Source organism: Rattus norvegicus, chromosome Y, assembly GCF_036323735.1.
Source record: "Rattus norvegicus strain BN/NHsdMcwi chromosome Y, GRCr8, whole genome shotgun sequence".
Taxonomy (NCBI): domain Eukaryota; kingdom Metazoa; phylum Chordata; class Mammalia; order Rodentia; family Muridae; genus Rattus; species Rattus norvegicus.
In genome coordinates, this window is record NC_086040.1 from 28297311 (window position 1) to 28308520 (window position 11210).

The 11210-nt window shown below is 33.6% G+C and overlaps 1 long non-coding RNA gene across 8 annotated transcripts in view; it reads right to left on the bottom strand.

The window, feature by feature from the left end:
• LOC134484383 (uncharacterized) overlaps window positions 1-10967 on the bottom strand; it is a 49909-nt gene extending 38942 nt beyond the window's left edge. The window contains exon 1 of one of the 8 annotated variants that reach the window (XR_010061821.1): window positions 7980-8277. This is a non-coding gene — a long non-coding RNA (uncharacterized LOC134484383). Of the gene's footprint in view, window positions 1-7979; window positions 8278-10326 lie in introns of those variants that run through there. The other 7 variants (XR_010061817.1, XR_010061818.1, XR_010061814.1 and 4 more) reach the window with 7 other exon arrangements.
• Window positions 10968-11210: the final 243 nt, after the last annotated feature.

The window sequence follows — 11210 nt, forward strand, 5'->3', positions numbered from 1 at the left end:
ATGCCAACAAATCCTTACTGATACAAATCAGATATGGATGTCTCATGAGAGGCTCTGACAGATCCCTACTGATATAAATCAGGATGGTTGCAGCTAACCATTGGATTAAACAAGGGGGTTTCAATGGAAGTTTTAGAGAAAATACTTAATGATCTGAAGGGATTTGCAAAACCCCAGGAAAAACAACACCACCAACCAACAAGATCCCACTATAAATTCGGGGGATTAAACAACCCACTAGTGAGTACAGATTGAGGAACCCACGATACCAGCCACATGTGTGGCAGAGAAATGCACTGTCGAGCATGATTGGAAGGAAAAGCCTTTAATACTGTGAAGACTTATATCCCCAGTGTAGGGTAATGCCAGAGGATTGAGGTTGAGGTGGGTGGGTGGGAATGGGAACATCCTCAAAGAAGCTGAAGTGGGGGTTTATGGGAAAGGTAGGAAAGGATATACCATTTGAACTGAAAATACATAAAATATTCAGGAAAAATTATTAAATAAAAATGACACTATGTCTCATTAAATTAATAGTAAAATATCATTTCCCATTTCTGATATTGGCTCAAATATTAGAGTTTAGCATTAATTTCTTTGGTCTCTTTTGCTGTCTATAGCCAATATGTCCCTTTTTTCTATGCCTTATTTTAAAAGAACTGTATTTTACAATTTAAATAAATATAGAATGGAAAAATACTGACATCATTTGTGATTCAAAGATAATAACAATTTTACTATATTTCCTTTTAGTAAAAGTTAGACATCTCCGTGAAGACACTTTGATGGATAATATCAAAATATGTTTATAGGAATGGTACATCAAGTACTTTTTGTTAATAGCGTCAGTCAGGAAATGGTTCTAATATTTATGCATTATGGTAGCTGATTATGGAAGAAACTAAATGTTCTTAGATTTTGTAATAATGCATATAAATAATTAATTCTTAATGTTTGTTGACAGAAGGAAGTTATCAATGAATATATATATATATATATATATATATATATATATATATATATATATATATGGCACACGTTTCTAATATAAATAGAGCAAATTAAATATATAATTTATGAACTAAAGGTGAGTAAAAGTAAGATCTATCATTGATTCTACCTACAGTTGGAGTTAAGACATGATTCATGGATCCATGTATTTCTTTCTAGACATCCAATGAGATAAAATTAGTGTGGAAAAAGATAAAAATGCAATTAGCATGTGTGATCTAGCGTACATATTTAAAAATTGCTTTTGAAAAATACTCAGAAAATATTTTCAAGGTTATATATACATCATATACAAAAATTAACTATGTCCATAAATTATCAATATCACTCAAGCTACTTTCTCTGGTCTTATTATATTTGAATTATCAAATGAACATGTATATGTATGTATGTATACTCAAACAGGCACACTCACACACACACATACACACACACACACACACACACACAAAATACTTCTAAAAATTTAAAACAAATTAGTAAATAATAGTCTTTCAGAGAAAATAATGAAAAAGGATGAACTAAATTCCAGTACTCCCAAAAGTGTACATTTTAGCATATAAAACTTTGCCTTATAAGTTTTAGAAAAATACATATGTGGCCAATATATGTAATCAGATCCCATTTGGACTTATTACTCAGAGTTAAAGTAGATAATAAAATGGAGTGGGAAAAATATTAAATAACAAGATTTAGCTATACTTTTTCAATTATACAAAAAAATCTGAGAAACAGTTAAATGACACAACATTTAAAATTGCTTTCTATTAAGCATTGATATCTACGTTTAGTCTTCATAGTCTAAATAATAGAGAGAACTAAGTCTCACAAGTTGTTTCCTGGCTTAAATACAATTTTCTTTGCTTGTGAATGTACACAGAACCAATTAATATAATAAAAATGGATAGATGTTGTGTTACAAAAAGTAAAAGACCTTTTGTTTATTTATTCGGTATGAATTTATTTTTGTAGAATGTCTTCCCATGTTTCTGTTGGATATTTTATAAATCCTTACTTTGGTGCGGTTGGTGCTTAAATTTAACTGAACATGGCTGCATATGTCAATATAGTAGAAATGGATTCTTGGGGCAGAGATTACCTTTGTGTTAAACCTGATTAAAATGAATGGTGGTCACAGTGTGCACAACCAAATAGAAGGTAATAAACTGTGGCTTTGAGTACCCATCTTTTTATGAGATTTCACTTTGTAGTGTTGAAAGAATTGTTCTGTGATATCATGAGATTGTGCAGTAAACAGTCCTTTTCTTTATTCCTGTAATGAAAGCAAACATTTATTGTTTTCAGTTCCTTCAGAGAGCTTGCTAGGAGACTAGATCAAGGAGGAACTTGGGAAGAGGGACTTAGATATGCAAAATATATTTTTGGTATTGGATTTCTTCTAGGTACTTTAGGGAACTAACTTCATAAGATTTGGAATATAATCAGAAAAGAGCTTGTTAAAGATGTAGAAAAGCACGTGGTGTGGTTGCACAGGCCTTTAATCTTAGTACTAGGGAGCAGAAGCAGGCAGAACTCTAAGTTCAAGGCCAGCTTGGTCTACAGAGAGAGAAAGAGAGAAAAGGTGAGAGAGAGAGAGAGAGAGTTTTCTGGTACTGCCAGGGATATAAAAGAAACACTGTCAAAAATTGTTCAAGAATAAGTTCCGTATTATACAGAGAAAAAAATTCTCATTTTATTTTAGTAAGATGTTAATAATTTTTTCTTCATTCTAATGAAATGACTTAGCTATAAAATAATCTGAAGGCACCGAAAATGTAAGAAAAGGTGCTTTACATCACTATTCCCCTTAAACTATAAGTTGAATTTTTATTAAATAAACCTATGTAAATACACTTTGAAGGCTTTTCTGTGATTAGCTAAAGGGCTTTTACATTGTGAATTAAGAATGGTGAATTTCAGGCCAATCTTGAAAGGTCATCACTAAGGTGTAGAAGCATATTAAGCATACAAAATCAAATATAAAATTTTGCACAATAAAGAATGAGAACCTTTAATTGGTTTTCCTCTAATGTAAACACTTTCTTTTTGTTGAGTGAAGATTTTATGATTTGAACTAATTTTATGAGAAATACCACCTGCTTTCAGAAGATAAGAAACAGAGAAAGATGAGGAAAAACATATGCTAAGGAACAATGAACTGGGATAGAGTATTCTAGGTAATATATAGATCAATAAATTTGACCCGTCTGTTACTGGTAAGGTGGGGACTTCATTACGCATATTTATGTACTTAAAAATGTTTTCTTTTCTTCTTAAGTTGTATGGTTGCTCTGAAAACACTAGGTTTTGTGTTAAGATCTTTGCATATTTAATGATAGTTTTGAAATATTATGTTATAATCAAAAGCCGTGCTTTGTACAAACTTTTTAAGCAACAAAAAAGAGAATTGTCCGCTTGAGTTTTATGAAGAAAGTTAGTATGTTAAACATGAATAAATTTTTCTGATATATGCCTTCTCTTCATATACCATGCTTATTGATGAATCCTTAGCACATAGGAATGAATAGTAACCATCTTAGTATAGTTTCAGGATTTTATAGTATATTGTTTGACACGTGCATTTCTATTAAAATGCTATCACTTTTCTAATTCTCTTAATTTAACTGAAGAGGTTTTCCATAACTTCTAGTCCGTTTTTAATTAATTTAACAGGTCTTTGGTGTTATTATTGAATTTTATGACAGTATCTTCTTAATGTTCTTTATTTTTAAGGTAAATAGGTAAATATATATATATATATATAACAAAAATATTTTATAAAAAAATTAAATTATTAGTGGAAAATCACTTAGTGATGGACAATTTTATAAACATTCTCTAAAGTATGAATATTCTACAATTTTAATTAGTATTAAAACATTATATATACCACAACCTTTATTAACCTTAGCATACACTGATCTAGTTAACATAACCACAAATTTTTATCTGTAAAATTTTTTTCTTAGTTTGTCAGTAATTAATCTTGACTTCTCTATCTGAGCTTTCTCATCATTATTCACAAAAAAATCTATTGTTGTTTTATTGAGAATAGTAAGGAATGTTCATTGATATGTAGATACATAAGAATATGACAATATACGAAATGGTATTTCATTAAGCCCTAGGAAAACTAAACTATCATGGTTTCAGGAAAATAAACATAACTAGAAAATATACCGAGTAAGGTAGCAAAGACTCAGAAAGGCAAATACCATGTGTTCTTCCTCATATAGATCATAGAATCTCCTTCTAATATACTTGTATTTATGAGAAGCTGTGGATGGTTTGAGTTTATTTAACTGATATAGGTCGCAGACATTAGAAAGTTGGGTTTTAAACAGTGTGCCATGGAAGATATTGAACATGTGGGATATGGATGTAGATGTAAGAATAATGAAGTGAGACTAGTATAAGTGGTGAGGGACATAGGACAGGAAGGAATAAAGAACTGAAAATGCGAGGATGAGGTTGAATGTCAACAAGAATAAAATAAGACAACCTGTTACTTTATAGGTTAGGTTAAAATAAATATTAAAATTTAAATCTAATACCATTATGTTTAATGCTATATACATCATGTTTGAGGAAAAGTGCCAGCAAGTGATATCAAAATGGAAATAATATATTTATCTTATTTGATCTTAGTCAAATTATCCATAATTATTTGGTAAAAACATCATTTGTCTGCCAAATTTATTGTACCACTTAAAAAATTGCCTGTGATATAATCAAACTTTATGATAGTAGACAATTTTATTATTAGGTCAACTTTTAAAATCTGTGATTTGATCTATGTTTTAAGTTTTTTTTACTTAAATTTGTTCCTCCAGACATTCACACATATTAAATTATCATTTTCAAAGTTGAATACTAATATAAAAGTATGATCCAGCAGGGTTTTTGAAATTGCTCAATTATAAGTTATATTATCCATAAACTACAGGACATTCTCCACTAAGCTCATAGAGACAAAGAAGATACACAAGAAGAATGCCCCAAGTGCATATGATTGAGTCTCATGTAGAATGGGCATAAAATTGTCTAGGAGGCCGATTGAGGGAAGGAACTAGATGGGAGATGGAAGGAAGAGGAAAATGGATCCTGTGTGGGAAGGGAGAGGAGATATGACCCGATAGTCAGGAGAAGGAAAGGATATCTTGAACTTTTAGAGATGAGGAGGTAGGGGAAATCTCCAGGAAGAGAAAGAGTCCGGGATAATGAAGGTACGCACGAATCAATGGGGTTTAACGAAGCTGTGACTTACATTGGTGATATGGAACATTAAGAGGCCAACTCCTGTAGCCCGGAAGGACACCAGTGGAGGGATAAAGACACAAATACAACTACAAAACTTTCTAGGCAAAATTTTTCAAGCCTAAAAGAAATTTAGAACCGTATTCTAGGGTCTATGTTCTCCTTTGCTTTATTGATGGCTGGTAATTTTTGTATAAAATAAGGATTTGGGACATTATCATTAGAAGTAGGTATACAATATTTATATTGTTATATTCATGCTTTAGCTGGGCCCACTTTGTTGCCAATAACATTACAAAAATATAAAATTATAATTAATAATTTTATAATTATAATTTTATAATTATAATTATAAAATTAGAAAACAGAATTTTTGAGTACACATTCAGGAATATATATAAAGTCCTCTTTCAAAGAATGTACAATAAGAAAATGTAATACAATATTCATTCAATTTAACGTCTGGAGGGAAAATATTGGACTTTAGGAAACAGAGAAAACCTAGGAACTTGAATTGTATGTCACAGGAATGGACGTGGAAGTGAAATTATTATCCAGAATATTCTCCTCCACACCATGTTCCTAGATCTTTTTTACCCATGCCAAGCCCCTGACCAACATTCTCTATTCCGAACATGTAAGTACTAATGAAGCAAAGAGAAGTCTCTAGCTTTAAAGATATATAATATGTAAAGGTTTCCAGTATGTCACAGGAGACACTCTTGGAAAGGGCACCCTCAAATCTGGTCCATGGGAAAGTTCAGTGAGTCTTGGGTACGTATTGAGTGGGATTGCAGAAGTAGTAGCCTTTATCTGAGCCTTCCACACATGGGAATCAGGTGCTGCGATCTTCTTAGAATCATCTGGACTTCCCTGCTTGATATGGTTCCTGGAAGTCAGAGCGTTTATGTAATCAATTTCTTCAATACAAAAGCCAGTTGTTGGGAAGGGCACATTTGTTCTTCTCAGAGCTCGTGGCTTTTACTCTTTTTGCTCTGAAGAAAAAGGTTCAAAGAAACAAAGGAAAGAAAAGTATGGTCTCCTCAGCAGTGTAAACACCTCCATGCTTTGGATTCCTATTGTGTAATTTGTTTATAACACTGATATCTGGAGGAGAAGAGCTTCTAGTTGAGACTTCATCATCTCAGTCTTTCCACTTGTATTACTCTGAATACCATTCTCTGACAGTGACTCTTTAGATTTCTGAGTCAATAGGTTTGATTAGCTGGCAGATTTCTTTTCTTTCTTTCATTGTTTTTATTTTTTATAAAATTTTATTGCTTTTTTAACTGGATATTTCTACATTTGAATTTCAAATGTTATTTCCTTTCCCAGTTTCTTTTCCATAATTAGCCTATACAATTCTGCTCCCCTTCTTCTATAACCCACCTTACTGCCCCCTGACATTGCCTTGAACTTGGAGTCAAACCCAATGACTTCTCCTTCCATTGGTGACCCCAAGGCCATCCTTTGCAACATATGCAGTTGGAGCCATAGTTCTTTCCATGTACAGTCTTTGAATATTGGTTTATTACCAGAAATCTCTGTTGCATTTGCATTGTTGTTCTTATGGTGTTGAAAGCACCTTTAGCTCTTTTAATCCTTTTTCAAACCCTACCAACAAGATGTCAATTTTCAGTTCACTGGCAGCATAGACTCCTTAGCTTCATCACTCTTATCTACATCTGGTTGCTGAATGTGTGTGTGTGTGTGTGTGTGTGTGTGTGCGTGTGTGTGTGTGTGTGTGTTTCTGTGTCTGTAGAGCTAAACAATGAATTCTCAAATGAGGAATATCAACATCCTTTGCCATCAGGTAAATGGCAATAAAGAAAAAAAATCCTGAGTTTCCACAGCACACCAATCAGAATGACGAGGATATATTTGGTCCCTTGTACAGCTATGGTGTTTGGTGGATTTTTAACATGGATTCTGCACTACTAGGTTAAGATTTTAGAATCCACAAATGACAAAGCCATATAGACTCCTTCCTATTCTTATGAACCTACTGAAGTAGAAGATTCACTGGACTTCAAGCCACTCTTCTCCCAGCCCATGTCATGAACTTTATGTTTGGACTGAATAAAGAATCATGGTAAAACATCCAAAACCCTCAAATCTGGCCATGGAAACACTGGAAGGTAGATATTAGAGAACCGCTATCTAATGCCACTGCAGAACCACATTATATAGTCTATGTTGTCCTTTCCTTTACTAATGTCAGGTAATTTTTGGATAAAATAAGGATTTAGGAGTTTATCATTTAAGTAGATACAGAATATTTACACTATTATATTCACTTTAGAACTGGGCCCCCTTTTTTCTAAATTCAGAGCAAAAAAAATGGAATAGGATAATAGAACATTGGAGTACACATTCAGCAATATATATAAAGTCCACTATCAAGGAATGTACAATAAGAAAATGTAATAAAATATTCACTCAATTAAAGGTCTGTAGGGAAAATATTGGCCTTTAGAAAAGAGAGATATCTGAGGAAATTGAACTATAGGCCAGAGGAATGGAACTGGGAATAAAATTATTATCCAGTAGAATCTCCTGCACTCCATATTCCTAGATCTTAGAGACCCAAGCCATGCCTCTGGCTAACTTTCCCCATTCAGAGCATGTGACCATTAGTGGAGCAGAGATAAGTCTCTACCTTAAGAGAGATTGAGTACATAAAGGTTTCCAGTGTGTCACAGGAGACATACCTGGAAAGGACACCTTCGAATCTGGTAAATGTAAGGAAAGCTGTTTAGCATGTAGGAGATGGCCGTTCTCAGTGACATCATAAATAGGACCTCCATGACAAATTTGTTGTAACTAGGAGAGCCCTAGCTTCTTCTGTGATGTAACAATTACTGTCCTGACAGGAACTGCCTCTCACATATTCCCTCAGTAACTCTCCGGTTTGCTAATTGGCCACTAATTCAGAGTAAACAGCCATTTGGGAGTGAGAACAAAAAGGATAAAGAGATCAGAGATGGGGAGAAAGAAGCTGACCTTCTGTCTTTGTATGAAAAAAAAAAGGAAAAGTAAGTGGTACTTTGAAAAGTTCAGGGAGCCCTTGGAAGGGTTGGAGTGGTATCGCTGAAGAGATAGACTTGATCTGAGACTTACACATATGGGAATCAAGAGCTGGAAGCTTCACAGAAGCATCTGGACTTCCCTGTTCTTATGGTACCTGGATGTCAAAGGTTTTATATCATTCATTTCCTAATTACAAAGCAAAATTTTGAGAGGGCACAGTTGTTTTTTGAGATCTATGGCCTTTTTTTCTTTTTGCCCAGAAGAAAAAGGTCCTAAGGAAGGAGGTAAAGACAAGTATTGGGTCCTCAGGTCAGAGTAAACTCCTCCAAGCTTTGGATACCTATAGTGCATTTTGTGTCTGACACGGATATCTCGGAGAAAGAAGTGCTTCTAGTTGAGACTTCATCATCTTTGTCTTGCTACAAGTATTACTCTGAATACCAATTTAGATTTCTGAGTAAATAACTGTGATTAGTTGGAAGTTTTCTTTACTTTTATTTCTTTCTTTTTTTAATTTTTTATCAATTTAAGTGATTTTTAAACTGGATGAGGCTATATTTACGTTTAAAATATTATTTCCTTTCTCAGTTTCCTGCCCATTAAATCACAACCTGTTCACAATCCCTTCTTCTCTAACCATAATTCTGCCCTTTGACATTCCCTTAAACTGGGAGACAAACCAAGGTAGAACCAAGGGCTTCTCCTTCCATTGGTGCCAAAAAAGCAATCCTCTGCCACATATGCATTTGGAGCCATATTTCTGTCTATGTTCATTCTTTGAATATTGGTCTAGTACCAGAAAGCTCTGGGTCATTGAGAATGTTGTTCTTTTGTAGTTAACAGCACCTTCAACAATTGTAATACTGTCTCAAAATCTACCAACAAGATGTCCGTTTTCAGTTCACTGGTTTGCCACTAACATTCACTTCTGTATTAGACATTCTCTAACTGTGTCTCTCAGGAAATATCTATATCCAGTTCCTGGTAGAATGCACTTCTTAGCTTCATAAATATTATCTAATTTTGGTGGTTGATCACCATATATATATATATATATATATATATATATATATATATATATGTATATATATATGTGTGTGTGTGTGTGTGTGTGTGATATACGTATGATATATATATATATATATATATATAATGATATATATGTATATATATACATATACATATATATATATATAATGATATATATGAATATACTTTTGGTGGCTCCAACAGTTATGAAGTTAGGGGGAATTTTAACATGGATTCAGTGCAACTAGGTCAAGAATGTAGAATCCACAAATTGCATTGGCAAATAGATTCCCTCCTGTTCTTATGAAACTATTGAAGATGAGGTCTCCTGGTCCTGAAGCCATTCTTATCACTTCCTATCCTTCTCTATCTTATGTTTGGCCTCAAGAAAGAATCATGGTAAAACATCCAAAAACCTCAAATCTAGCCCTGAGACACTGGAACAGAAGAACCGAGATCAAAACGGACCTGAGAACCAAATTCTATACTACATGTGGTCTTATGCTTTACTTATATGAGGAAATGTTAGGATTTAATAGTAATTTGGTGTTTACCAGTTGAAGTAGGTACACCCAATTTACAGTGTTATAATCACTCTAGAGCTGGGTGCCTTTGTTGCGAAAATCATTGAAGAAAATAGAAGTGGAAAAAAGAATTTTCAGTACACATTCAGGAATATGTATAAAGTCACCTATCAAGGAATATACAATAAAAATTGAAATACACATGCATTCAATTAAAGGTCTGTAGGGAATAACTGGCCTTTGGGAAAATAGAAAACGAAGAAAATTGAACTGTGTCACAGAAATGAACCTGAGAATGAAAATATTATCTAGAAGAATCTTCTACACTCCTGTTCCTAAATCTCATCGACCCATGCCAAGACCCTGAATAACTTTGTCCATTCAGAGCATGTAACCACTAATGAAGCAAAGAGAAGTCACTAGCTTTAGAGAGATGGAGTATGTAAACATTTCCACTGTGTCACAGAAGACATACCTGGAAAGGGCACCCTCAAATCTAGTCAATGTAAGGAAAGCTCTTTAGCAGATAGGCCATGGCAGGTCTTAGAGACATCATCATTAGTTCATTCATGAAAAATCTCTGGTATCCTTGAGAGCCAAAGCTTCTTCTGTGATGTCACAAGTATTGCTGTGACTGCAACTGATCTTCAGATGTTCCTTCATTACCTCTAGGGTTTACTAATTGGCCTCTAATTCAGAGTAAACAGTTATTTGGACGTGAGAAAAAAGAAGATGAAGAGATATGAGAAGGGGAATAGCTGGCTTTCTGTCTTGTTTTTTTTTAAAAAAAGAAAGGCATATGTGGTCCTTGGAAAGCTTAGTGAGTCCAAGGTAGGATTTGTGTGGGATCGCTAAAGAGATAGCCTTTTTTGAACCTTCCACATATGGGAATCATGAGCTGCAAGTCTCTTAGAAGCATCTGAACTTCCCTGTTCTTATGGTTCCTAAAATTCAAATAGTTTATATCATTCATTTCTTTATTACAAAACCCAAGTATTGTGAAGAGCACAATTGTTTTCCAGAGCTCATGACCTTTACTGTTTTTGTCAAGAAGAAAGGTACTAACGAAGAAGGGAAGTACAAATATTGTGTTGCTATCTCGAAGTAAACAACATGCTTTGGACACCAATATTGATTTTTTTGTCTGCCACTAATATTAACGTGACAGAAGTGCTTCTAGTTGAGACTTCATCATCTCAGTCTTTCCACTAGTATTACTCTGCCACTTCACATTTACGAGTCAATATGTGTGATTACTTGACAGCTTTTACTTTCTTTTATATCTTTCTTTTTTATTTTTAGCAAATTTATTGTTTTTTTTTTAACGGGATGTTTCTATATTTAAATTTCAAATATTAT